Here is a 26231-nt window from a genome sequence, read left to right as displayed (position 1 = left end):
TTTAATATAAATTAGTTTTTGTTCCTTGATCATGTTTTTGTAAAATAATCTCCTGTTTGAGATCAAATTTTTCTGCTCACATCTAATCTTTTAATGTTGCTAAATTCCTCATAGAACAACTCTGATTTACATTTTTGATGTTCTTGTTGTAAGCTATCAGCACTACAATGTATTTCAGGTTTAATTTACCTACTTTTATAATAGCACAAAGACAACTGTCTGTGCAGACTGTTTACGGCAACCTGCATAGCACAAAACAGATAAAAATAATAATAATATGAGGGACTAAGCAGGTTAGAAAATGGATGGATGGATGAACCAGACTATTTTCATACGCAATCCCAAAATAGCAACCCCATTCTGATTGTAGCATTTTACCTGACTTTTACATCACTGTATCTGACAGACTTACCATTTTGCACCAGAGGAGTCAAAGTCGCAAGATCAAATGTGGCATGGATGAAACAAGCATGGCATATGTTGTTATTGCTGCTCTATTTGATAATCGCCTGTTCACACCGCTGCAGGTTTTGAAAAACAACACTGCTTATGTGTGCATCAAGCTATCCATCCATCCATTCCATTTTCTAACACGTCTATCCCTTGTGGGGTAGCGAGGGGTGCTGGTGCCTATCTCCAGCTGTCAACGGGCGATAGGCGGGGTACACCCTGGACAGGTCGCCAGTCCATCGCATCAAGCTAATTCCGTCAAAATGTTGTTGTTGTGAAAATGAAAGCAGACACCAGTAATGGAGATGGTCAAAGTTTCATCTGGCTGCAGTTGCACAACAACTTCAGAATTGATACACACAAGCTGAAATGGGTAGCATCCTGATATACTTCTCTAACCACAGCAAGTTGTGTGTCTAATGTTGTTCTGTGCATATGGGTCCCTTTTAGTGAGGACGATTTTTAAAACTGGAGCCCAATGGTCGTTACACTTGAACTGTTATTTGAACAACCGTAAGAGAAGGAAGCTGATCCCAGCAAGAAAATTAGATAAGACAGATGGAAAAATCGGTGAAGAAGAGATAGACCGATCTAGAACCAAGCCCTTTAATATTAGAGGAGCAGTGGATCTATTCTAAGCTCCTCTTCAGTTTCTATTTAACCTCCGCCATAAAGAAAGATAATTTCAGTGTCTGGAATTTGCACTTCTAGTTGTTTTAATTACACTCAAAAGATGATGGAAATGGTTAAAAGTAGGGGCACCACATTAATGCTTCACTTTGTGACCCAGCTCCTCTTGCAGCGTGGGGAGGCAGTGCAGTTACTGCATCACTGGATAATGTGCACATACTTTGTGATGGAATCAGAACAACACCACTGCCATTAAAAACCAGAGAAGTTATCGCCCAGTAACACTTTGAACAGGACTCTGTTAATGCTGAATATGCGAACACAGCTCTGACTCGAGGGTCCTAAGATAACAGTGATTCTGCACATCTGAACCTCATCCCAAGGAGCTGCTTTGGAAAGACAGTTTGGTGCCTTGTTGCTTTATTAAAAAAAAAACTGGCAGCTTTTAATATTTTAGCTGCCTCAGAAAAGGTCCAGAGATGTCTTCCTTGGATTGTATCCCCCACTATACACAGTATGTGCGTGTTTGTGTGTGCCTGACAGCCAAGATCAAGCAGCATCACTGATGAGCTGGCTCTGCAGTGAAAGTCTCATTGCATTTACTGACAGCACGGCTTAACTGTTCACCCCAGCAACTCGGGTTCAATTTAGCTTTTCCATTTCAACTCCTTGGTCCTCTTCTCTTTTCAATCTCCACTCGGTTTACCACGTGTCACTCAAACACTTCGCCACTAAGTTTTTGTCTAACTTATAGTGAATTGAATGTTTTCTTTGTACCAGTATCACATTTACAGAAAAATAATGTTTCCCCGTTGAAAAACGGAGGATAAAATAATTGTCTGTCTAAACCTAAAACTGAGCAAAGAGATGCAGTGAATTTGTTCAACTAATTTATCGAAGTCCTATTTAGATTCAAGATGGACTACACCTAACTCTTAGTTTCTTCAGCATAATACAACCTGGTGCAGAGTTGTACATTTTTGTTTTTCTTTGGGCTAATTTAACTATGCTAAGTGATATATCAAGTCACTAAATTTAGTCAAATATAATTTATTTTTCTTAGACTCAAATAGAAATAAATGTAACAAAAGAACAACAGTTATTATCCATACATTTTATCCAAAGTGTAAAGGTCTGATGTTTCATGGAAGTCTTTTAGAAGTCTTTTTTTTAAGGTGAACACCAAAAGTAACTCTGCAAACCTTGCAATCAAAGGCCTGCTCATTCTGTAATACCAGTCTATTATTTTGTAGGACAACTTTTTCATGTTTCTGTAAGGTAATACGTCCACAAAATAAAAGTTAGAGGACTCTTTGTTCTCAAAAACTTTTAATCATCTCACAAAAATCCCTTTTAATCATTTTTCTCTTGAATGGCATTATGTTGGTTTTAAGAACCCGTGTGAGGAATTGAAGCTATCTTTTTCCCTCCACATTCTAGGGACTGCTTGCTCCTTTTACATAACACTGACAAAATTAGGTCCTCCTGCTACAGAGGAATGTAAAAAACTAGTTCATGCATTCATTACTGCAAGGCTAGACTATCTTTTTATTAGAAGACTCTATTTATTTATTTTTTTGTTCTTTTTTCTTACTATCAGGATGCCCCAAAGACTCGCCTAAAAATCTTCAAATCAACAAAAACGACACAGCAAGAACTCTGGCAAGAATTAAAAAGAGATATAAAATATCTTCAAGTTTAGCTTCTATTTATTGCCTCTCTGTTAAATTCAAAATAATGTTTTCCAAAACTTTACCTAGGTTTAAATCCCTATAAAGAAAGGGGGCATGTTGCTCTAAGGCTGGAAGTTTACTTAAAGTTAGAGTCCCTCATCATAGAACAGAAATAATAATAATAATAATAATAATAATAATAATAATAATAATAATAATAATAATAATAATAATAATAATAATAATAATAAACTGGCTCCTCCTTTGTGGACCTTTTGGCAGTTTTAAATACTGAGGCTTATACACATCGTGTCTTTTTAATTAAGCTAATATTATTGATTCCAATGAGCCTTGCTTTTATTTACTGTATGCTGCTATAAATGTTGACTGCTGAAGGTCTGGCAGCACTGTGTACCTATTCTTCACTTATCCCTTTCTATTCTTGGTGTCATAATATGTCTTTAGTAGTACCAACTGTGTCCAAATGCATCATTGTGTCTTTGGATCTCTTTTCTGTCCTGTTGAAGCAAGCACGGCCCTGAGCCTGATTCTTTTTCTGTAAGTGTAAGGGAGACTTTTGTCTCCACTGTCACCTCATGCTCTCTTACGATTGGATTGAAAGTAAAGTACCCAGGTGTGGCTGTGCTCTTTTTGTGTCTCTGCTCTGTGTTCTCAAATCCCTGTCGTGGCAGGCGGCCATTCACACTGAGCCTGGTTCTGCTGGAGGTTTCTTTCTGTTAAAAGGGAGTTTTCCTCTCCACTGTCACTACATGCAAGCTCTGTATGAGGGATTGCTGCAAAGTCAACGAAAGAATGCAGGCATCGACAACTCAATGTTATCTTCTGGGTTTCTATAGATAGAAAACTTCTGACCAATTGTGATTTGATTGAATTGACTCTGCAAGGTGCCTTGAGATGACGTGTCTTAAATTGGTACTATATAAATAAACTGATTTGATTGGAGATTAGATATAGGCTATGATGGTTTCTTTTTATAGTCTGTTACATTTTGGCCAGAACGTAATTGTGTGTTATTGGATTTGAACTTAATCAAACTGGATTCTGTTACTGGATAGAGTGTGATTATTATCATTGTGACAGAAACAAATAACCTTGTTGCAATTTGATTTCTTTTGGACCCGCGTGCTTCCATCTCAAGTTTTCTGATGATTTAGCAAAATATAAACAATGAATTCAGCAGAAAATTAACTGCAGGTTTTCTACCTTGGAAGAGAAAGCCAGACAGACATATTACAAGATATGGCAGATTTTATATTTCAAAAAAGTTTTTTATCCATACATCATTAGCTTGACCTCCTGCTTCCTCTTTTTTTGTGCATATGTCTTGTTTTTGTTGTGATCAGTCTTTCCTTGCTGAGGAGACATAGTTTGTTATCTTGTTTCTGGTCTGATGTTCGCTGTCCCAGTGGGTTGTCTGTAGAAGGGGTTTGTTGCAGCTGAGGTGTAACAAGCTGTTACACATGAGCACACGCTGACAAATGCAGAAACAGAAATACATTTCTAGTTTTGTACAAGCTCATAGTACAGTAGAAAGGAAGGGAAAAAAACATGGCTCTTCTACTTTTTCCTTTTTTAATGAAAAGTAATGTATCTGCATGCATTTGTGTTGTCTCTGTACGGAGCAGTATAAATGATGATTTGCCATGATCTGTATGATTTGTAATCAATCAGTTTGAGGCCTTATTGAATTCATTTCATATAATTAAAGTTTGCTTCTGTGTTTTTCCTACCTTTAGATATACTTTAAATATATTTCTAGTTTCAAGCTTTTAATTTACTCAGATACTATTATTATATGACCTGATTTGTTAAATAAGGTTGTGTGCATTTATTTTAATTTACTTTCTCTTTAGAATAATTCCTGCATTTATTTCACCTAACCAGTTTAAACACTTTCAAATAACATAATGCAATTCAACAAATAAAAAACAACATCCCAAAAACGTGGTTTGATTCTGAAGTTTTAATCCGTTTAGAGATGTGTTTTTACAAACTATAATGGTAGACATTCCCACGCTTGCCTTCCATCCAACTGCATATTTGTAAATTAAATATTCTGCACAGATCATCATTTATTCATAATGCTGAGGAGTTGGAAGAGCACATCCATGTTGCTTCCCTGAGCGTTTAGAGAACTTCAAAAACTATTTTCAGAACCAGCAATATTCAAGCTTGGGCTACATCCTGAGGCTACTCCTCTTTACTGTTGGTACCTCTGGCTGGAGAAATATTCGCTGAAATAAGAACCTCAGAAGAAGAATGCTCTTATGGTATAAAACAGTCTGTTGGTTTCAAACTTCCACTTGATAGCTTGGGCTCATATGGCTGACATGTCTTGCTTTAATCTGTTCACTTCACTCTAAATGTGATTATCTTGACAGTCCAGGAAGTGGTTGGGAAGTGAGCTCATTGAGGTGTCGTCTCACTCTCTCCGGTAAGCCGCAACACGCCCAGGAAGCTTGGGTAGCCCATCCAGCTGGCGAGGCTTTCATTAGCAATGCAAACCGAGACAAATGATAGAATCAGCTATTTCAAAGAAATCCCAAATTGTACACATTTATTCAGGTAATTAAGCCTTTCAGCAGCTTGTAAGAAAAACCCCTACATAATCTGTACATAATAAAGCTAACATAGTTTAGAGAGTGTGAACAATCATTTTTGAAACAAAAACACGATGTTTTTTTTTCTTTAATTTCTACCTTTTAAAATATTTATTATATTCTCTATGCACCGTCCCCCATACAGGTGCACGGCTTTCCATAAATGCCTGAAAACCCATGATTCAGTCTTCAGACAGCAAACAGTCAGATTCACAAATTGGAAGACTGCATTGGCCGTGTTTATTATGCTGATGCAAAGCAATTATTTGCAAACCCTGGTGTGCATAGTTTACATTTCTTTTCACCTTATCTCCTAATAACTCAAACTCACTGTTTGATCAAAAATGTGCCCATGTGCAGTTTAAACCAGCCCTGACGGCCACATATAGAGCAGGACTCTCTGTTCTCTGCACTGGTTATGTCGAACTTTTAAGGGGGAAGCCCTGTCGTTCTGCAGCTAAAAGCTTCACCATACACTGAATAATGAATACAGATTCCCCATCCAGCCTATCCGCACACTAGCTCAAAGGCATTCCGCTAGTCCACGCATAAAGCAAAAAGACACCCAGCTATATGCTAATGGACCTCAACTCCAGGGGCTCGACTTAGCTCAATGAGACATGCAAATGTTCTAGAGATGAAGATGAAGACGGCGGCGGAGGGGAAGTGATCGGGAATGTTTGGAAGGGTGAAGAAAGCACAACTGGACACCAGCATCAATAAAGAGCCTGTGCATTTGCATTCACCTTCCTTCAGTCCTTTAAAGTACAGGAAGAGCGTGTCATTCCAAGGGAACACGGGACATCACATTGATGCTGAGCGATGCTAATGATCTCCCAATTACTACAGCAAGGAGGTGCAAGAATTAGTTGAGATACCAGAGAAGATTATAATGCAAGGCATTTGTTTGTGTACCCACTGCAGTAGTAAAATACTCCTCAATAAAAATATCATTTTATACCTTTTCCGATTCTGCAAAAACAACACGATCTGTGTTTGGACTCTATAGCCATTGGTGTTCCCTGTGTGTGTGTGTGTGTGTGTGTGTGTGTGTGTGTGTGTGTGTGTGTGTGTGTGTGTGTGTGTGTGTGTGTGTGTGTGTGTGTGTGTGAATTTCCTGATTAGAACCTAAAAAAAAAACGAGCTGGTTATCAGTAAAGGAAGCAGCCCTCTGCTCAGTGGCTGATCAAAGAAAATATGTTTTTGTTTCCAAAAGAACAGCAGTCACATCCTCCGTAAAGGTTTCTTGGTTTGTTTGAGGTGCTTTCTTTTGTGTTTCTCTTTGGCATTTGCAGATTTTTCAGATTTTCCATGATCCTCAAGTTTCATCTCATTCCTGTTCCCTCCATCAAGCTTCTTTTTTATGAGCCTTCACATTCCAGTTCATCATAAAACTTGTTTTTGTTCAGCATTTGAGTAGTTTGTGGGAATCTGACCAGGATCATTCCCTACGATCCCACAGCAGCCTGGGTAAATAGAGACAGGCCAACCATAACCAGAAGAATACACAGAAGTGTGCTGTTGCCTAGAATATTCTCATTTTCTGCAATTCAAATCCTCTAACCTTCGCTTAAAAACTCAGCTTCTACCAGATGTAGAGGCTGAGTTTAAACCCTCGGGCTCTTCTTACAAATTTAGGGAGGAATGAAAGCCTTACTTGGAGTACCTACAACTGATAAAAATGTAAGGCACTGACTGGCAATAAGCACAAATGAGAGTAGGACCTGAAGACCAATAATTTAGCATTTTACTGGTCATAACGTTTGGAGGTAATATGGCACTACACAGTATTATAGAACCAAGGCTCAAAAGATTTACTGCCAACTTTGTGGGTAATATGAGCACATAAAAAGTATCTCTATAGGATTTTGACACAGCTTAAACAAGATGGCTTTGGAAAGTAAATTGAAGTGTTTATATGTACTGCACCTTGCAAAGTATATAAACCATTATCTTTTCCATCCTCTAATGTATTTTACTAGAATTCTAGTTGATGTATCAACACAAAATATAGCCTAGTTGTAGCGGAAAGAAAATTATACATGGTTTTACTTTATTTACAACTCCACGATTTGCATATCAAGATGTTTGCAAAATGTTCAAAGAATAGCTGAATCTCTTTCTGTTTGGATTGATGCTAGCCCAAAATATTTATATTGATACAGATTGTTAATTTAATTTAGGTTTGGACTTTTACTTGGCTCCTCCATAGCACTGGGTGTATGTTTCGAGTTAAGTTAAGTCCGTCCAAGTCATTTGCAAACTCTAACAGGCCAAAGATAAACATCCCTACTGGGGCATATTGGGCACTGTAATCTGTGTCATGTGTGGGCATCTACTGCAGTGAGACTCCCTTTAACAAGCAGAACATGTAATTACCATGTAAAGTGTAAACTTGGGACAGTTACAGTATGTTAGTATAAAGATGTTAGTATATAAAGATGGCAACCTCAGTGCTTGCTTTTTGTATGTTTTTGTGTGTTTTTCTGCTCTCTGCCACCATTCTGCTATCACTTGCACAAAGAAAGAATACCTAAACATCAGACAGTCCTCTCTGGGATTTTTTCTCTATTTTCCATTGACCCCATCTTCACTGAGATCTTGATTGACGGTGCACTCTATGGATATTACCAGAGAGACGCAGGTGAGGAAAACATTCAGGCACTCGTGAGGGTTCAGCAAAAAGGACTCCGCACACCCTTTCAATCCCCCTGGCTTATGTTCAATCCCTGGCTAACAAAATGGACAAAGTGCTGCTTCTCATCTGTAAAAACTTGGCCTTCACTGAGTCAGGTTTCAACCAAACCTGACTCGGTATGTATATCCTGTACAATGCATTACAGATGCCGGCTTCCAGCTGTTTTGTGCGGACTGCTGTGCTGAAAAAGAGCGATAGTGGGGTCTGCTTTTAAATTAACAAAGGTTGGTGTACGGATGAGAAAGTGTTACATATGACGTGGACCTCAAATGGAGTAATTTTTTTTTTTTTTATAAACTGCAAACCCTTTTATTCACAGAGAGAGTTCTTTGTTCTGGCTGGCGTATACATCCCAATACAAGCTAGCATGTCAAGCTGAAATCCAGCTCACGGAGCTGATAACTGACGTGGAGAAAAAACACCCAGACTCATCATTGTCATTAGTGATTTTAACCTGTATAAGCAGGCCAGAAACAAGCTAACCTAGGAGATCAAGGCAGCTAAAAGAAGGTCAGTTGAGAAGCTAAAAAAATAACTTTTCAACAAACGACCCTGCTAGAGTTTGGAATGCTTTGAGAAACATTATGGCTTACAGGAGCCCGTCCCCCATCCCTGAGCAGAATCCTCATCTGGCAAATGACCTTTAAAGCTTCTACTGCAGCTTTGAGCACAGCCATGTAAACCTCCCACCAACTCTAAAATAAAAACTCCATACGCACAACAGTGGACTTCGGGGGTACACCCATTCCCACATTCCCATCACCATCCTCAACAACACTGCGTCTCCTGTGGATCACTTCATGTTCCTAGGAACCACCCTTTGCCAGGACCGGAGCTGGTCCTCACACATAGACATTGTTTGGTACAAGGACCTGCAGAGACAGTACTTCCTGCATTAACTCAGGAAGTACAACCTTCCACAGGAGCTGCTGGTCATTTTTACACTGACGTTTGTTAGACTATCCTAGGTTTGTCCATCGCTGTGTGGTTTTGCTCATCCACAAAACATGACAGGTCTAGAATGCAATGAACAATGAGGTTTGCAGACAGGATCATAAGGGCTGACCTATCCTCCATCCATGACCTGTACAGATCCAGGGTTAGAAAAAGGGCAGCTAACACCCAGCATACAACATTATTAGAGTTTCAGCTTCTCTACAGAGTGCTATTCGCTAAAACCAGCCAACACAGAGACAATTCAGAGACAGTACCAGGATACCCACAGTTCTTTCCACTAATCAACATTTTTTTTTTAGTTAAAATGTATGTAGTCATATTCACAAGAAATGTATTTCTATTTACCTTTTTGTATATTGTAGCTAAAATGTCTTAACTGACTAGTACCTGGTTTTAATCCTGCAGACTGCCACTATGGGACCCTGAGCAAGACCCTTAGCCCCAGAATGCTCCCTGGGGCCACACAGTGGCAGCCCACTGCTCCCTAAGTGATGGACTAAATGCAGAGGACTAATTTCATTGGAATGTACGTTGCAATTACAATAAAGATGATGAGAGCAAAATGAAACCAAAGTTATATTCCTTGGTGTATGAAGCAACTTGGCAATTAAAACTGATTATGAGACAACAATCATTAGTGATAATAATAATACTGCACACAAACAATTCTATGAATATATATTCACAATGTATTGTGCATCCTTAATCCCTACTGCTTGATCCTACCACCACAATGGTGGAGATGGTGTATTAAGGGACATGTGTATTTTTGCACAGAGGACAAGGGATTTATTTATTTTGTCCCATCTCACCATAACACCTCATTCACAAGTTGCTGCATCCTTTCCAGGGCTTGTGGCAGTCTGCAAATGGGACAGGTTTCTTCTTGCCACTCTTTGATAAAGGCAAATCAATGTGAAGGGTAGAAACTAATAGCTGTGCTGTCAACATATTCTCCAACTTGAACTATTTTCTGCAGTTCCTTCAGAGTTACACTGGAGCTCTTTGTTGCTTTTCCAAGTTGTATTCTCCTCTCCGGGCATGCATATATTAGAGCAAGGCCATGTTTTGGTGGGTTTGCAGCTGGGTTATTTATAGTTGTAGATGGTGGATTTAAATGTAACTCACGCCCGTGTAACAGCATATTCCCGACCCCAGGTAAATTTGAAAAATTCCATCACAGTGGGCGGGACACATGGGAAAGGGAAGGTAGGGGGCTGTGTACAGGATGCAGGGGGAAGCAACAGCTAGCTTCATTTGCCATATTGATTCATGGAGGGTGAGCAGAGTTATATTTCTAGTTACACCACGATTCGGCCTTTTGAGGTGAAGGATTTTCACCCACTCATTACCAGAGTTTAAGGGAGGCTTTGTGGAGCCCAGCGGGCCAGAGCTTTATCAGTTTGAGCCGCTGGGTCAAGGCACTGACTCAGCAATGCCCCATGCCGGTGCTGCCGAGGCAGTGGGGGAAAGGATTAATCCAACTATATATTATCATATTTATTTGTAATCCATGCTGGATCACTGACAGCTTTGCTCATGCAATATTCATTTGCAATGTGGACACAGAATGTGGTTGATCTCATCTCAGCTTTCTCTTTGCTCTGACTGACTGTAGCAGGTGTGCTTCGTGATGAGGCAGCTGCTGTCTGCCTGTGAGACCAGCTATGGCAAGACAATTAACATTTAATCGCTAGACTGGATATTATCCATCTATCTATTTTCTAACATGTCTACCCCTTGTGGGGTCACGAGGGGTGCTGGTGCCTATCTCCAGCTGTCAATGGGCGAGAGGCGGGGTACAACCTGGACAGGTCGCCAGTCTATCGCAGGACTGGATATTAACTATGGATATAGGCGACATAATTTTGCCTAGTCAAAACTCTTATTCAAAGTATCTGTAATTAGATTTTGACAATTGAAAACTCTACAAGTATAAAAGATGTTATAGATTACTGTAATGGCAATTCTAGAGTGTTAGATTGACTGATTAAATGTTAAAATGTCTTGCCACATTCTGACAGTGGCAGCTACTGACGTCAGTTTCTCCAAATTACGTCACAAAAACTCAACCAATAGCAGTATACGGATTTGAAATTCAACACAGGTCCACCATTTTACCCTCCTAGGGTTAAACGGTGGGTTAAGCGGTGGAAATTTTAGACAAAAAAGCAGGATTTCAACAAATATGCACTAATTTGTCAAAATAATGACCAGGATATGTAAACAGTATTTTAAGACAGCCATGTTAACAGTTTAGTGGCAAAAAAAAGTTTATTTGGGTGTGAGTTATCCTTCAAAAGTGCTCTGAGAGATATTCAAAGCTTGGGATATTTCATAACATAACTTTATGCCTGAACATTCTCGTGTGTTCCTTGATATTGATGAGGTTTCTTGTTCACTGATGTTCTTTAACAAACCTCTCAGATCATCGCAGGTAAACTGTATTTACACTGTGATTAAAATACAGGCAGGCTTTGTAGCCAAACTATTAATCCAGTGACTGCTTGGTGCAAATTGCTACATTTTAGTTATCCAAATAGAGAGGGTTGAATACTTTTTAATTTATGACAAACTTAGGAATTATATGTTACTTTGTGCTGGTCACCCAAAATCCAAAGAAAAAAATGCAAGTTTGCGTGTGAGTGTGAAAAAGTTTAAGGTTTATGATTATCTTATAAGGCCCTGTACCTCAGTCTCTATATTGGCTTTGTTCATAGAGTATATTAACACAGTTTTCAGCTTGTTATTTGCTAAATTATTCTAAAAAAATTAATCATAAAAAAGCATTTTAGGTAAGTTTAAAAAAATGCGGCTAGTTATGTGGTTTGAGAAAAAAAATGGTTTCTCAGTTAATCATGTTAAACTTTCTGCTGTGGCTCAAAATTCACTTGGAGCCTGTGGAAATGCCAGATAAGTTGTTTATCTTCTCACAATAAAGCCAACGGAAAGTGACTGTTTCCTTTTCACAGGAAACAGACCTTAGTCCTGAGAATAATGACTCTAACACACTTCATGCAATCACCTGCACTTGGTCTTTATCAAAAGACAAACACTTTAAGCACCAGATAATAACATTTGAAAGCAAAAGTTATGTTTGGATGAAGCTTTCTGTATCAACTGCTTCAACTCAAAGGACATATGCGAGGTTTTGCAATACTTGTGTCTTAAAATGACTCAATATGCTTCCCCTAACTAAATCCTAAGTAAAATTAAACATTCACCAACATTGTTTCTGCCAATTATTGAGTTTTCTACTTCAGTTCATTAAGAAAGCTTTCAATGTGTGAAATCAGCCGGATATTTTCTGATAACAGCAGAGTGAAAAAAAACATACCGACCTCATTAAAGTGAGCCACCTCCTCACAGTTCTCTGCTACACGGCTGTAGAGTGGCAGACCTGAAAGATGGAGCAGGATTCAGAGATTAAAAAGCTGTTGACTTAATGGCATGGTGATAGCTGCGATTGAGTGGACGGCCTGGGTTGATTTCTACAGCACGGAAAACCGCAATAAATTAGAGTATTCCACAGCTTCACATTTTAAGCACCGTCACTAAACATATATATATATATATATATATATATATATATATATATATATATATATATATATATATATATATATATATATATATATATATATATATAAAAAGACCAATATATATATATATATATATATAGACCAATATATATATATATATATATATATATATATATATATATATATATATATATATATATATATATATGTATATATGTATATATACATCTGTAGATAGATAGATAGATAGATAGATAGATAGATAGATAGATAGATAGATAGATAGATAGATAGATAGATAGATAGATAGATAGATAGATAGATAGATAGAATTTTCTTCAGAAGGAACGGGGCATTTTGCCTAGATAATTGAAATTATGAACCGTTCCAAATACAGTGAACATATGTTACAGATATGTTACAGCTGTCTGTAACATATCTGAATTTTTTTTGTTCGTTTTGCTTTCTTTCGCTTCACGATGAGCCCAAACATACATCCAAATCAGCAAAATGATTTGATGAAAATTCAACTTTTGGATGACCAAGCCAGAGTCTAGCTAAGCCAGAGTATGTATCCACTATAGGTTTATTCACTCCTTTCCACTACTCAGCAAAATACTTGGGGTCCAGTTTCTGTATTTCACTATCCGAAGCTACACATAAGGCTTTTTATAATTCAGGACAGATAATATTACTGTTGCAACACCACTGCTGCTGAAAATATTTGACATTCGGAGCATTTGTTTGGAGTTGCTTTTTTATCTGTTCTCAGCAGAAGGGTCAAATTAACCTCATATTTTTCTTTGGTCGATTTAAATTTATAGCAGTAATCCCAGAGAACAACATTTCTGACTGTTCAGGTAATTAAAACAAATAGCGTTTGGTAGGCAAAGCTTTCTTGTTTTCTAGCTTGTTAAGCATCTCAAGCCTATCCAGATATATACTGTGGTCTTTATAGAGAGCAGAACTTGCTAAAAAGTGGAGGAGCTACAGGAAACGCATAACATTCTTTCTATTTATTAGTCCTAATTCACCTCCCACCTCCACCAAATCAGACATACGTAATACATCAATTTATGAAGTCCCAGTTTTATGCATAAATGTGTCCATTTATATTAGTGTTAGCACACTGCTCAAAAAATAAAAGGACTCCTTTCAAAACCCACCAGATCTTAACTGAAAATAGGACAATCATGCTGGACATTCATTCTCTTCAAGTACATATGGCTGTATTGACACACAAATTATTCATCAGACATAAAATCAACTTTCTTCCCACTCAGTTTCATTCACCAGACCTAAGTCCTAGAGAAAATGTGTGGTATGAACTGAAGAGAAGAAAAATTATCAAAATATATAACATAATATGTCAGTAGCTCACGCTGGTTGCATACAAAGTTTTTATGAAAGATTATCACATCCTGCTGGTGTATTAGTTGTTATTGTGGTGTTTTATGCTTTGGTTTTGCTAATTTTTTTACTAATTAAAGCCTTTTGTGTTTATTTATTATTATTAACGGAATTACGTACTGCGCATGTACAGCAGGGGATAAAACAAGGAAACGGCTAGATAGATAGATAGATAGATAGATAGATAGATAGATAGACAGACAGACAGACAGACAGACAGACAGACAGACAGATTGATTAAGCAAATCGGCATTATGATAGTTCTGCAATACTAGATGTCGCCATGTCTGTTTATATTTGTTAATCGCGCCCGAGAGCAAATTATTTTTGGACTCAAAACACTATTAAGATGGATGCTTACGATGAATGCTTACTGTATATAACCTTATTTTATCATGATCATATGGTTTTTGGTCTTTTTAATAAGCATATTACATGGCTACATACCTTTAAAGTTCCTGTATATACAAATGTAGTCTCAATCTGCTATTCATCCTTTGCATGATTTTTTAGCTTTCATAAATATAAGTCAGGGACATATGCTTTATTGAAAATATGTCCATATTGGATTCAGATTGTAAACAGACATACAAATGTTTAATAACTTTTGTATTGATTTTGTCTTATGAAAAATTATAAGACCCTCAACTAGTTCTTGTAATTTTGCGTAAGCAAACTATGTGATTCAATTCATTATTAATGAGCGTTGCCTGACCTAGTTCCTGTGAAACATGAACCAAGTAATAAAATGAAGTAATAAAGGTAATAAAATTAAGGTAATAAAATTGTCAAAATGTAAAAATGCCCTGTTGCCATCTAAAATACGCTCATGTATGTGATCAAATCATCAAAGAGATAATTTAATTACTTATGACAAGAAATGTAAAAAAAAAAATCCTGATTAACCTTAAAACACAGAGCAAACCAAAAGAAGGTTGCAAAGAATATTAAATGCAACCAGTGCAGCAGAAGTCATATTTAGTCTCTTATAATAGTTCATTATTGAAGTATTTATCACCCCACTGCACGGCTGCACGACTCCCTGATGCACGCTGTAGCTTGTGCTCACCTGGTTGCTTTGTGGCTCTTATGAATTGTCCCACTCTGCTTTGTTGAGGTTATTTGCTTTGAATAAACAAGGCTTAGTGTGAGCGCATGTGGACGGCCATACAAACTTAAACACACACAGAAATTAATAAAGCCCCCTGTCCTTTTGGATTCATTAATAAGTTTGAATAGCAATCCTGGATCCTGCCAAGCTCTGATAATATTATGAACAGCAAGGCTCGACAATGTCTTTTCACTCATTTGTAAAGCAAACACACTTCTGAGGTTGGGTGCAAACAAAGACACACACGCAGATAAAAAAAAAGACACTGAGGCCTGTTTTAACTTCATCTTCACATTTCATCAAAATGAGTGGCTTTTCATTTTTCCTGCAAATGTTCCCATCTCTGTCACATCTCTCTGAGGTTCTGCACCACCTCATGAAAAACCCACGTCCCTTTTAAAGCAGTTTTTAACAAAGTAAATAGCGCTTCAGAATCAAAGTGGGAGAAGAGACAACACTCCTCCTACATTATTGATAACAGTGGCCTCTCACAGGAGTGATTTCATCCAACGAGAGATGTGGGTTCAGAAAAAATAGATAATGTGAGGCTTATGTAAGGTGCTACAAACTGAACCAAAGAAAACTTTCTGCCAATAAGCTCAAGTTGTTGGCATTGACCAAAGAGGGAGCTGTAAAGACACACAAAGCTAAGTTATCATAAATAAAATGGGAACTGTCCAAGAATGAAGAACTACATATTTAAATTTTATGTAGTGAGAGCGAAATCACACAGGGAAGAAAGGAAAAAGGTTGAAGACCACAGATGTGCTTCTTTCCTTGTCTTTGGTTTATGTTATGTTTTTGTTCAAACCGAAAGTGGTTTAGATTCCAAATTAAGGCGTCTAACATGAACCAAATACAGCCAAAAGAGAATTAGAAAGATTGCTACATAGTGGAAAAGTTAATAAAAGACAAAAAAAAATGTTCCGTTGGCTGAATATTAAGACAAGACTTGATAAGTGCTAGACAAGAGCGAAGCTGAAAGTTCTCAAATATCTCAAGGCAAAGAGACTTTTCTGTATTTTTTTATTAACTAATCCACAGAATATTACACTTTTAAAGAAAGGCTCTGCAGCCTATGGTGCCAACCAATGAGCAACGAGTACATGAGCGCTGTTCTGTTTTTAACCCAGAGCAACAGATAACGGTGAGAATTCATTAAAAACTTGTCAGGAAATCAATTAATTATTTTTTAAGTCGTCTCATCTTTAAAGCGACCCCAGTTTGTTCATTATATCTGCTTTCAAAAAATAATGAACCGGTCACTGGAGCAAGAACGCCAGAGACAGTTTATAATCAACCTTTCTTTGCGAATGATTCAAGTCTTTAATCTTCTGGTATATGAACGTAGGCTTCAGAGTTTTTATCCACGATAGACTTCTCGTGTGGGTTCAACTACAGCAGAGAGAAAACTTGACAATATAAATATACGCATTCTAATGTGTTCCAACTTGTTTGTCAGATTAAATCTTTTTTTTTTTTAGCAACAACCTTTAAGCAGGTAATAAACAGTTTTTGATGAGCCCATATTTTGGTATTAAAAAATATATATATTCTGCCTTGATATAATAAGCTGATAATAAATGTTAAATAAATAAAATAAATGTTGGGTTTGTATTCACTGTGTGAGAAACATCATCATAATGACCAGAAATAAAGCCTTGAAAACAACAGTCTGTGTGTAACCTATTGAGTGTGTTTCACCAGGTGAATTGAACAGCCTTTTCCTCATGATGCCATCTAATTTCTGTGCACAAAATTGCACAGGCTGATTTTTGGTTAAATGTCATTTCCAAATTGCAGTGAACCAGAGCATTTTTTTTTTTAGCATCAATCCAAATATTTTTAACTGGACCGCGGTCAACGACATTTTCGAAGATGGATTTTAGCCTCTTCCACTCGGAGACAAGTGTTTATGTCTTTAGATCTTTGTCCTGCTGGAACACCTAATTATTTTGTAGTTACAACCTTTTCAGTTGATTTGTTGTTCAGTTTTACAAAAATATATATCTACCACAATCCACATTGTAACAGTACCTCAAGCACAGAACTTCAGCATGATTTTAGCACCCCATGCTTGACAATAGTAAATGTGTTCTTAGATTTAAAAGCCTAACCCTGAATCATCCAAACATACTTTTTTAGGCATTGTGAGGGTCAATCCTTTGGATTAGGATATTGATCCCAAAGATACAAATCAAACTGATATTTTAATGGATAAAGTAGGCTAATACAAAGCTTCAGCAATGGACATGACCTCAAACCTGGTAAAATAAAAATTACATATGTACAGTTTAGATATACATGTCAGGATTTGGTTGTGAGTGATCTTCCAACAGGATATATCTGCTGGAGGCATGGCTGAGCTGCAACAGGTGACACATCTGTGTCAAGTTTCCTGATTGCTGGCTGACTGGTTACCCTAACCCCTAACCCTGGGCAGCAGGACAACCACTCTCTGCCTGATTGTCTCCCTGTGTTTTTTTTTCCCAGTTGGGTTTCCCTTATTTAAAGATTCCACCCAGGCTGCCCCCATTCTTAATTGTTCTTGTTTCTCTGCTCTCCAGCCCTCACCTGCCTCCCGCTCTCCTTCGCCAGATCACTTTATCACTTCACTTTTATGCTACTAGTGCCTTGTGTGTGAGGAAGCTAAACCATGACAACACATACAGTATACAGCAAAAAGAGTATATGGTAGAGCTCCCAATCCCGAAAGTAGTTAAGAAGTGTTATTCTTCAATGATACAAATAAAGTTCCCTTTGTCTCTCTGTCTGTTCTGTACTTAAATCCCCATTTCCTGTGGTCGGACTGCTTTTGTTTGATGCAAGACAGAAGAGTGTGATTTCCCCTTCTCTGCAACCTAATTGGGGTTGAAGTCAATTATAAATTTAGAGAGAAGCAACAGTGGTCAAAGATCTGGAATGCATTTGATGTGGTCTGAAACTGAAACTGTTCATATTGCAGCACATCCAGATGGGTCAACTTGTTCATGATGTAAGTATCAATTTATCTAAGGTTTGATTTAGATAACCTTAGAGTTGTTTGATTGAAGTCTTGTTGGAATCACAGTCCCTATTATTAAGCCACACCGTGACGACCACCACCTTCATGTCAGGAAGTAAAAATAGAACTGGTTTGTCAACCTTAATGTGCCGTCCTGGATGTTTCGAGATAATTGAACCTTGTGGTAGATAGTAGTAATAAAAAAAAACATCACATTGGCCGTTAGAACAGGTTAATTGGAGACATCCCTTTCCTGAAAATAAATATTTTATAGTGGGAAAATGGAAGTTGTGAAAGCATCAGTTAAGTCTTTCAGGTTACTGAAACAAAATATGAATACATATAATGTATGTTTATTTGTATGTGGGGATATGAAGCGTCTTTTTAAAGCTAGGAATTTTCTCAAGATATAAAACAACACTAACAACTGAGATTCATCAGGATACTAACAATTTGGTAAAATGTTGCTGCAAAATAAACTTGGGCTAAAAAAAAGGATGCATATATTTTAAGAACTGAATGTATTAGGTCAATTCTTCACATAATCTCAGACAAACTGCAGCCAGATGAAGTGACATCCTGAAAATGCTCCTATGGTTCAATGCTCCCCAAAGTCGTTCCCCAGGGGCCGGTGTCATGCAGCTTTAAGGTGTGTCCCTGCTCCAACACAGCTATTCCGAATGGTTCAGTGAACTCCTGAGCTTGCCATTAAGTTTTCTAGAGGCCTGTTAAGGAACTGGTTATTTAACTTAAGGTCCGCTGAAGCAGGAAAACATCTTTAAGCCCGGAGCTGTAAATGGTAATTCTGTGGCAACTTGTCCCCTTAAAATGGGCAGCAGCTGGACATTCAACCCAGAGAGTAGAACAGGTGCACGATAAAGCGAGGCTGTCAATCCTCAATGCAGCAGTCAGCAGATCAACTCCTAGCTCAAAGCCATTTGCTGCATTCCTTTCCTTTCTTTTCTATAAACTGTCCAAAAAAGGCTCAGAAGACCTGACAAACACGGGTAGTAGCTGGAGCATCTCCAAACATATATTTAAGACAGCTTTGAACTAAAACATCTTTAAATTGGGACCTGTATCTTGTGTTGTTCTCTAAAAAGTGCAGGATTTAAAATGACCTGCAGATGTCTTATATTTGCTTATGTTGAAGTTATTGACTCCACAGCACAATTTGAAATCTTTTTTTGTGTACTTCTGAACTATTTAATTATTATTATTATTATTTAATTATTTAATAATTATTTTTAACACTGAAGTATATTTATAGCTGAATGCATCAAGAGTTGGAAGAAAATCCTTCAATTAAATTGACTCTACACGTTAATATGAAGACATAACATCATAAAGGAGACCTTAAGGGAGCTCTCTACACCACATCATAAATATAGTTGAGCCATTTAAGGTTATTGCTTTCCTAGGAGGTAAGAGCAGTGATTAGGTCCAATGTTTTATTTATAAAGGTGCTGAATTAAGACGGTGTTATTAGCCGAAGAAGATTGTGTTTGTCGTTAGGGCTGTTTTTCTGACCATTTATTTTACACTTCAAAGGCTCTTGCACATTTGAACCCTTCTCACCGATTTAAGCACATGAAGAAACACATTTTTTTTTCTTCTTGAGCGATGCCTTCCTGTCCAGACAGGAAGCTTTCAGAGTGGATAGCACAACGGAAACTCGACTGACAGATTTTAGGGAAAGGCATGACTCAAAACAAAAATCCCTAAGCAGTAAAGGAGATCGACGCAAACACACTCTGAACAGAAACTCTGTCAGACTGTATTCCAACAACTATACAGCTGGAAAAAAAACGTATCTAAACTGAATAAAGAGACACATAACTTTTTTTTTCACTGTCTGACATTTAATCAGACTATACCTTTCATGTTTTAGATAATTTGGGATCACCAGGCAAATTTCTATTTACTAAATGAGGTTGTCAAGGACACGTAACCAATCTATTTCTGGACACACAAGCTAATCATCCATGTATACAACTTAGGAGAATTCAGAGTTGCTAATTTATCTAACAGTCCATGCATCCATCCATTTTCTGACCCACTTAATCCCTCATGGGGTCTCGGGGGTTGCTGGTGCCTATCTGGTGCTGCTGAACCTGTAAACCACCGTCTAAGACACAACAAGACTGTTGTCACTATCTGAGGGCTTGCAATTAAAAAGAAACCTGGCCATTGACCTTTGCAGGTCCCTGCTCTTCAAGGTGCTGTAAGACCTGGTTACTCCACTTATCCAAGATATACTGTGTGACACAGCAGCTTTGTTTCATGTTGTGTCGCAAACAGAAGCTTTGGGTGTTTTCCAGTACTGCCAACACCACTTGGATGGCTCTGGAAGTGACCCTTTATAAGTATTGAAAACACAAGATGAGGGGAAACAAGTGATGTAAAATAGCAGCAACAAGTGAAGCTCACTGGCAAAACAATGTGTGCACTGTGAAAAACTGGAGGTTTGGACACTAACAACAGCCATCGTGCAAATTTGTATGTGAGATAAAATTCAACTTTACTCATGTGTTCACCAGTTCATATTCTGGGGGGAGAAAATCACTTTTAGATGTATTTGAATTTAGAGTATCCACTGTATTAGGTTGTGCTCTACTTGAGACAAAGAGCACAAATAACTATTTCATTAGAGCTGTAGGAAAAGCAAACAGATAATGTCCATACTGATCGATAAACCTGGTAAAGACAAAGACTATCACCTGGCTACACAGATAAGAAACATGTCATGGATGAATGATGACAAATGAACAAATGATGAGTGATTAACTACAAAATAAACAGGAAGTTAAGAGGACCAAAATACACAAAGACACAGAGGAGAGTAAAACTAACTGGACAAAGAGCAGGAGTAGTAATAAACAACAGTAATAAAACCAAGATAGACCAAACGATGCAGGGAATACTAATCAAACAACACCAACCACAATCCCGGTTATTAAAATCTGAGATCTGCTGTATTCTAACAGATGAATGAACAATTGAAGGATCAAATGATTTTTTTTGTGGGTAAAATCAAAATCTATGAAGATGTCAAAACACATGAATTAATGTTCGACACACTGATTAGACATTAAATCAAAGTTCAAAACCTCTAAAAACAGCAGGACACAAGACTGATGATAACAATAAAAGTACAAAGCAGTAACAATGTAAATTGGCAGGTGAGACCTCAAAGAATCCCAAAAATTGTTATCAGCCAGTAAATGGCAGATTGGTGAGTTATTTAAAAGCATCAGTTTAAGAGAATCATAATAAAAGCATTTCTACTTTTTAAGGATTCATGATGAAGCTGCTTAATACGTCATCAACGGCTTTTCATAATAATTTGTGAAACAGTTAAATAACGTGGACTAAATGAATGTTGGGTTAAAAAACAGTACAGTTTAGTTCATACAGTATCTCATTCTCTTACACAAATTTTGTAATGATGCGTGCGCTCCTAACTTTAAACATTTTCCTCAGTCAGACCACTTCCTTATGGGGTATCACAAAAGTATACAAACATTTTATAATCTGTAACATCACACTTAAATGCATTCTAATTTCAATGGTGACATCCATACAATATGTTATGGCCACCAACATGTTTCACAATCAAGATGGTGTGTTTTCATGGTGATGTGTCGTATTCGTCTTCTACCACACCTGGCACTTTGCATGTAGGGGAAAAGGTGTAAACTTTGGTCTCCTCTGACCCAAGCACCTTCTTCTACATGCGGGCTGTATCTCCAACATGACTTTCACCAAGCTACAAAGAAAGCATCTAATGACTTTCTTGTTATCACTCCTAGAAGTCCAATTTGAGGAGTGCAAAACTAAAAATTGCCTCGGATTATCCCACCTACATTTAAGATCCCTGCAGCTCCTTCTGAGTTACCACAGACCTGCTTCTCCGATTAATACTTTCCTTCCCCAGGCTGTCAGTTTATGTAGACTGCCATGTCTTGGTAGGTTTTTCATTTATTAATTTTTTCATGTTCAGATTAGGGATTAAAAAATATTCCGTGGCATGTGCAAGGCATAAAATATTTTATAACCTAGCCCTGCCTTTAGCTTCTCTACAACTATACCACCAACCAGCCTGGTGTGTTCCTTTGACCAACATATTTGATGTTTTTCACTTGATGAAATGTAATGTTTTTCATTACATTTGATGTTTTCATGTTTTCATGATGTAAAGCACTTTGAACTGCCTTGATGCTAAAATGATCTATACATGATCATGATATTATTTATTCACAAACGATTCTTTTGCTACATCTACAGAACAGTTGTACTTATATATAAGATTAAATTATACACAAGTGGTCTAGTAACCAATTAGAGGACTTGTGAAGGAATTCTATTTGGGGTCATCATAGTAGTGGGAGATAGATAAAATGTACAAACACAGTTCAGATTTTTATTTATAAAAAAATTCAAAATCGATGTATCCTTCTCCTACCACTTCACAATGATATGCATATAATTACAAAAAAAAGTAGCATTCAGTTCTATGCCACGATGTGGTCAAATAAAGTCCAAAAAGACACAGTTAAGTCTGTAGCTGTAATGTGAGGAATTATGAAAACCTACAAGAATTGAAATATTTAAGGCAGTTTGCCTTCTTACATTGGTCCATGTTTTTGTGTTTCGAAAAAAAGGAAGGAAATCGCAACCTGAATAATACTAAGACTCTCTCTCTCTTACACACCAAACATTGGTGATGTTATGCAAAATTATAAAGAGATGAAAGGAAGCTACTAAGCTGACAGTTGCGCCACGGAGAAAGGAGCACAGCATCTAATTTCTGACAAGGATGACACGGTTCATGTAATATCCGTACCCAAGCGAAATCACTGCAGCACAGAACCTAACACTGAGAGGCATCCTCTTCTCCACTGCATACACACACAAGAAGATGCACGAACAGAGCACAGGAAAGGACAAGAACTGGATGTGGGTCTTTAAGCATCCTCCACAGTCAAGATGATGACACTGGGATTTTTAAATCAGAGTTGAGGAGGCACTAAGCGCCTGTCAGAGAGCACTGATCGCTGTCCAAGGTGCTTAAAGATCCCCACCTACTGCTTCTGTCTCCTTATCTCCCAATGACAGACAACTCAATGAAGAGTGAATGAATCCACAGCTTTTGTCCCCTTTGTTTACAATAATTTTTGTTATTCTCCAGAACCTTAGTACTAGTGTTGCACCGATGCCATTTTTTGGCATCCGATACCTGGCTGTGCGGTATTGGCCAATACCGATACCATCTGTTTGATATTTATGTGTGTGTGTGTATATATGAAGAACTGCATACTATTTAGGGTAGTAGAACTTTTTATTGCCTACCTGGAATGGGTGACAATTGTTGAATAAACTTTTGGCTCTCAAAGACCAAAATAGTGCAACATTCATGAAATTATAACATGTATAATAGTAGTGCAACAGTAAGACAGTAAAATTACATTAATAATTGAGTAATCTCTTTCAAACCCTGAGTTTTGGCTCCCAAATGTCAAAATAGTGCAACTTTCATGAACTTATGTAACATGTATAATACTAGTCAAGGGGAGAGAAAAGGCAGCGTTCAAGTGACATACAAACATCAAAATGGTATCATGCCCTATTTGTTGGTACTCGCCGATACCGATACCACCATTTTAGTGCTGGATCGGAGCCCCGTCCGATACTGGTATCGGTATTGGTGCAACACTACTTAGTACCATACAGGTGTACAGCATAAAGTAAGAAATGCAAAAGAGTCCGTGTTTTACACAATGACAGAGGAAATTTATTAAATAAAAAATACCTCGAACATTTGCGTATGTTGTCACAACCACAATCTTCTATGTATTTAATTGGGATTTAATGTGGCAGAACAACACAAAATGGGATAAATCTGTGAGGTGAAAAGACAAAGATACATGCTTTTCGAATGTTTTACAAGAATAATTTCAGAAAACATGGTATGCGTATGATTTCACCCACTTTTATGTCAATGCCCTAAATAAAATAATCCAATTGCCTTCAGAATTGCAATAATTAGCAATTTAGTTAAGTAGAAGGTCTTTGATATTAGAAATTCCTGCTTGCATTTTGCCAAAGGGAAGATGGGGCTCTGGTCACATGACGACAAAACGAAACTTTCTTTTTTATTTTATTTTTTTGGCCTACGTGCACAACGCTGTTTTCTTCTGTATAAGGCAGAAGACTGACAACGCCACTCACACACACACACACACACACACACACACACACACACACACACACACACACACACACACACACACACACACACACACACACACACACACACATACACACCCTCCTCCAGGACAACCCAGGCGGGCTGGATGTAATGCTCTTTTCTGATTTTTTTCTTTTGTAGTGAAATCGTTTTTGAAACTCTTATTTATCGCTTCAATTTAACAACAAGGCACTACTTTTTTGTAGCTCGACCATAGAAGCTCAGTAAAATACAAAATGTGAAAATGTCCCAGTGGAATTAACTCCGTTTCTGGGTCAGTACCCCTAGAACCTCACCGCTGACGAGAAAACGCGGCTCACATTAATTACGCCTCATAAGTACCAAAACTCAAACCAGCACACGTCAGCTCGTAAACACCAGGGCTTCAACATACATAAACGCTGCTGTTAAAGATTGTTCCTACCTCTGAATGTAACTTTCGCGATCCTGTCACCTTTTCCCCGAAGGTGAGCCACCGTCTTCAGGTGAACCTCTAGAGACATCATCTGGGCGCTTTGGCCGGGAGGGAGTAAATTTTTTACTCCGCGCAGATAAAACTTGAAACGGTTTGGTGCAGCCACTGATTTAATGGGAGCCTCTCTTTGGCTCTGGATGCGCTCTGCCCAAAAAATAATTCCCTCTCCCGCACCATGGACATTTGAAACCTGTCATCTAAGACAAAGAAAGAGGACAAAACTGAATCAGTCACAGGCTCCAGTTATCATTTTCTCCGAATCCCGTGCATGTTCCTTGGCTCTCGGGTTTGTCGCTCATTTCCGAGCTGGCGCTTGGTTTTACGCTGGCCGCTGCGCAGGATGGGCGGGGGTGGGCTTCACTTCCAGCGGGAGGATGCTGAATCTCTAATTGCAGGGTTAAAATAAGAGCAAGGAATTCAGAGGAATGGGGCTGATATTCTTTGTCTTATATGACTATATAACTACGTAATACTCTATATTTCGACTCACCGTCTTATTTACCAAAACTTTGCATAGTTCACGTAAAACCTTAAATCTAAGTTCATATGGTAACATGGAAGACTCTTTGATCTTTTGTCCCACAACAAAAGACTGCAAAGATGTTTGATGGCTGTCAAAATCATTATCATTATGCCAGTAAGGAATGCTTTATCCTTTATCTTATCCACACACTGCAGGATTCGTTACATGTTCCTTGACATTACAGTTGCCAGGCAACTCTGTTTGCCCCATGTATGCTTTCTATAAGTGAGTTAGGAGAATATCAGGGGTCAGATGAACTAGGTCGTGCTCTGGCTAATGGGCAACTGTGCTCTAACTGGAGACTGACTGGAGCCATCACATGTCAGTTGAAAAAAAAAAAACACCAGATTGATAGATGTGCCAAATGTATTTGAAACTACAGGTTGAAACACCTGGATGAAGCTGAGGACTGATGAACTATGTCACTAGATGCCGTAAAGGGTGAAAGAACAACCCACCCTGCTGGATGAGGGGGATTTGTTGTTTGACAGGTGAAATTGCATCCTAAAATATTTACAGCTGACCTTAAATTTTAGAGGTAAGGAATGCAACATAGTGTGCACAAAATAATATAACCAGAAAAAAATCTGGTGAAAATGTCCCTATTCCTGGAATATCAGGAGTCTCTACACCACATTGAAAAGTGAATGACTGATTCCTTATCAGGCAGTAGAAAACTGCTTGTTGGAACAAAAAGAAAATGTTGTTAATTGCCCTTAGGCTCACATTGATCATTATTTGAAGGGTTCTTCTTTGCACCACACCGCTGAATGTGGTTCAAGTTTGTCATATACTGGTGTGATTGGGGACACAAATGTAAAGAAGAGGAAACCGAATAGCTGATTTAACAACAAAACTCAGGAAACAGGAACTGACTAGTGAATGCA

General features: G+C 37.9%; 1 long non-coding RNA gene across 1 annotated transcript in view; it reads right to left on the bottom strand.

Moving 5' to 3' along the window:
- Positions 1-25155, bottom strand: part of LOC110368809 — a 36821-nt gene extending 11666 nt beyond the window's left edge. Inside the window, exons 1-2 of the long non-coding RNA XR_004929825.1 lie at positions 24771-25155; positions 12371-12429 (exon numbers count right to left, since the gene is read on the bottom strand). This is a non-coding gene — a long non-coding RNA (uncharacterized LOC110368809). The remainder of the gene's footprint in view (positions 1-12370; positions 12430-24770) is intronic.
- Positions 25156-26231: the final 1076 nt, after the last annotated feature.

Source organism: Fundulus heteroclitus, unplaced genomic scaffold (genome assembly GCF_011125445.2).
Source record: "Fundulus heteroclitus isolate FHET01 unplaced genomic scaffold, MU-UCD_Fhet_4.1 scaffold_575, whole genome shotgun sequence".
In the NCBI taxonomy this organism is placed as follows: Eukaryota; Metazoa; Chordata; class Actinopteri; order Cyprinodontiformes; family Fundulidae; genus Fundulus; species Fundulus heteroclitus.
This window is presented reverse-complemented; position numbering and strand designations above follow the sequence as displayed.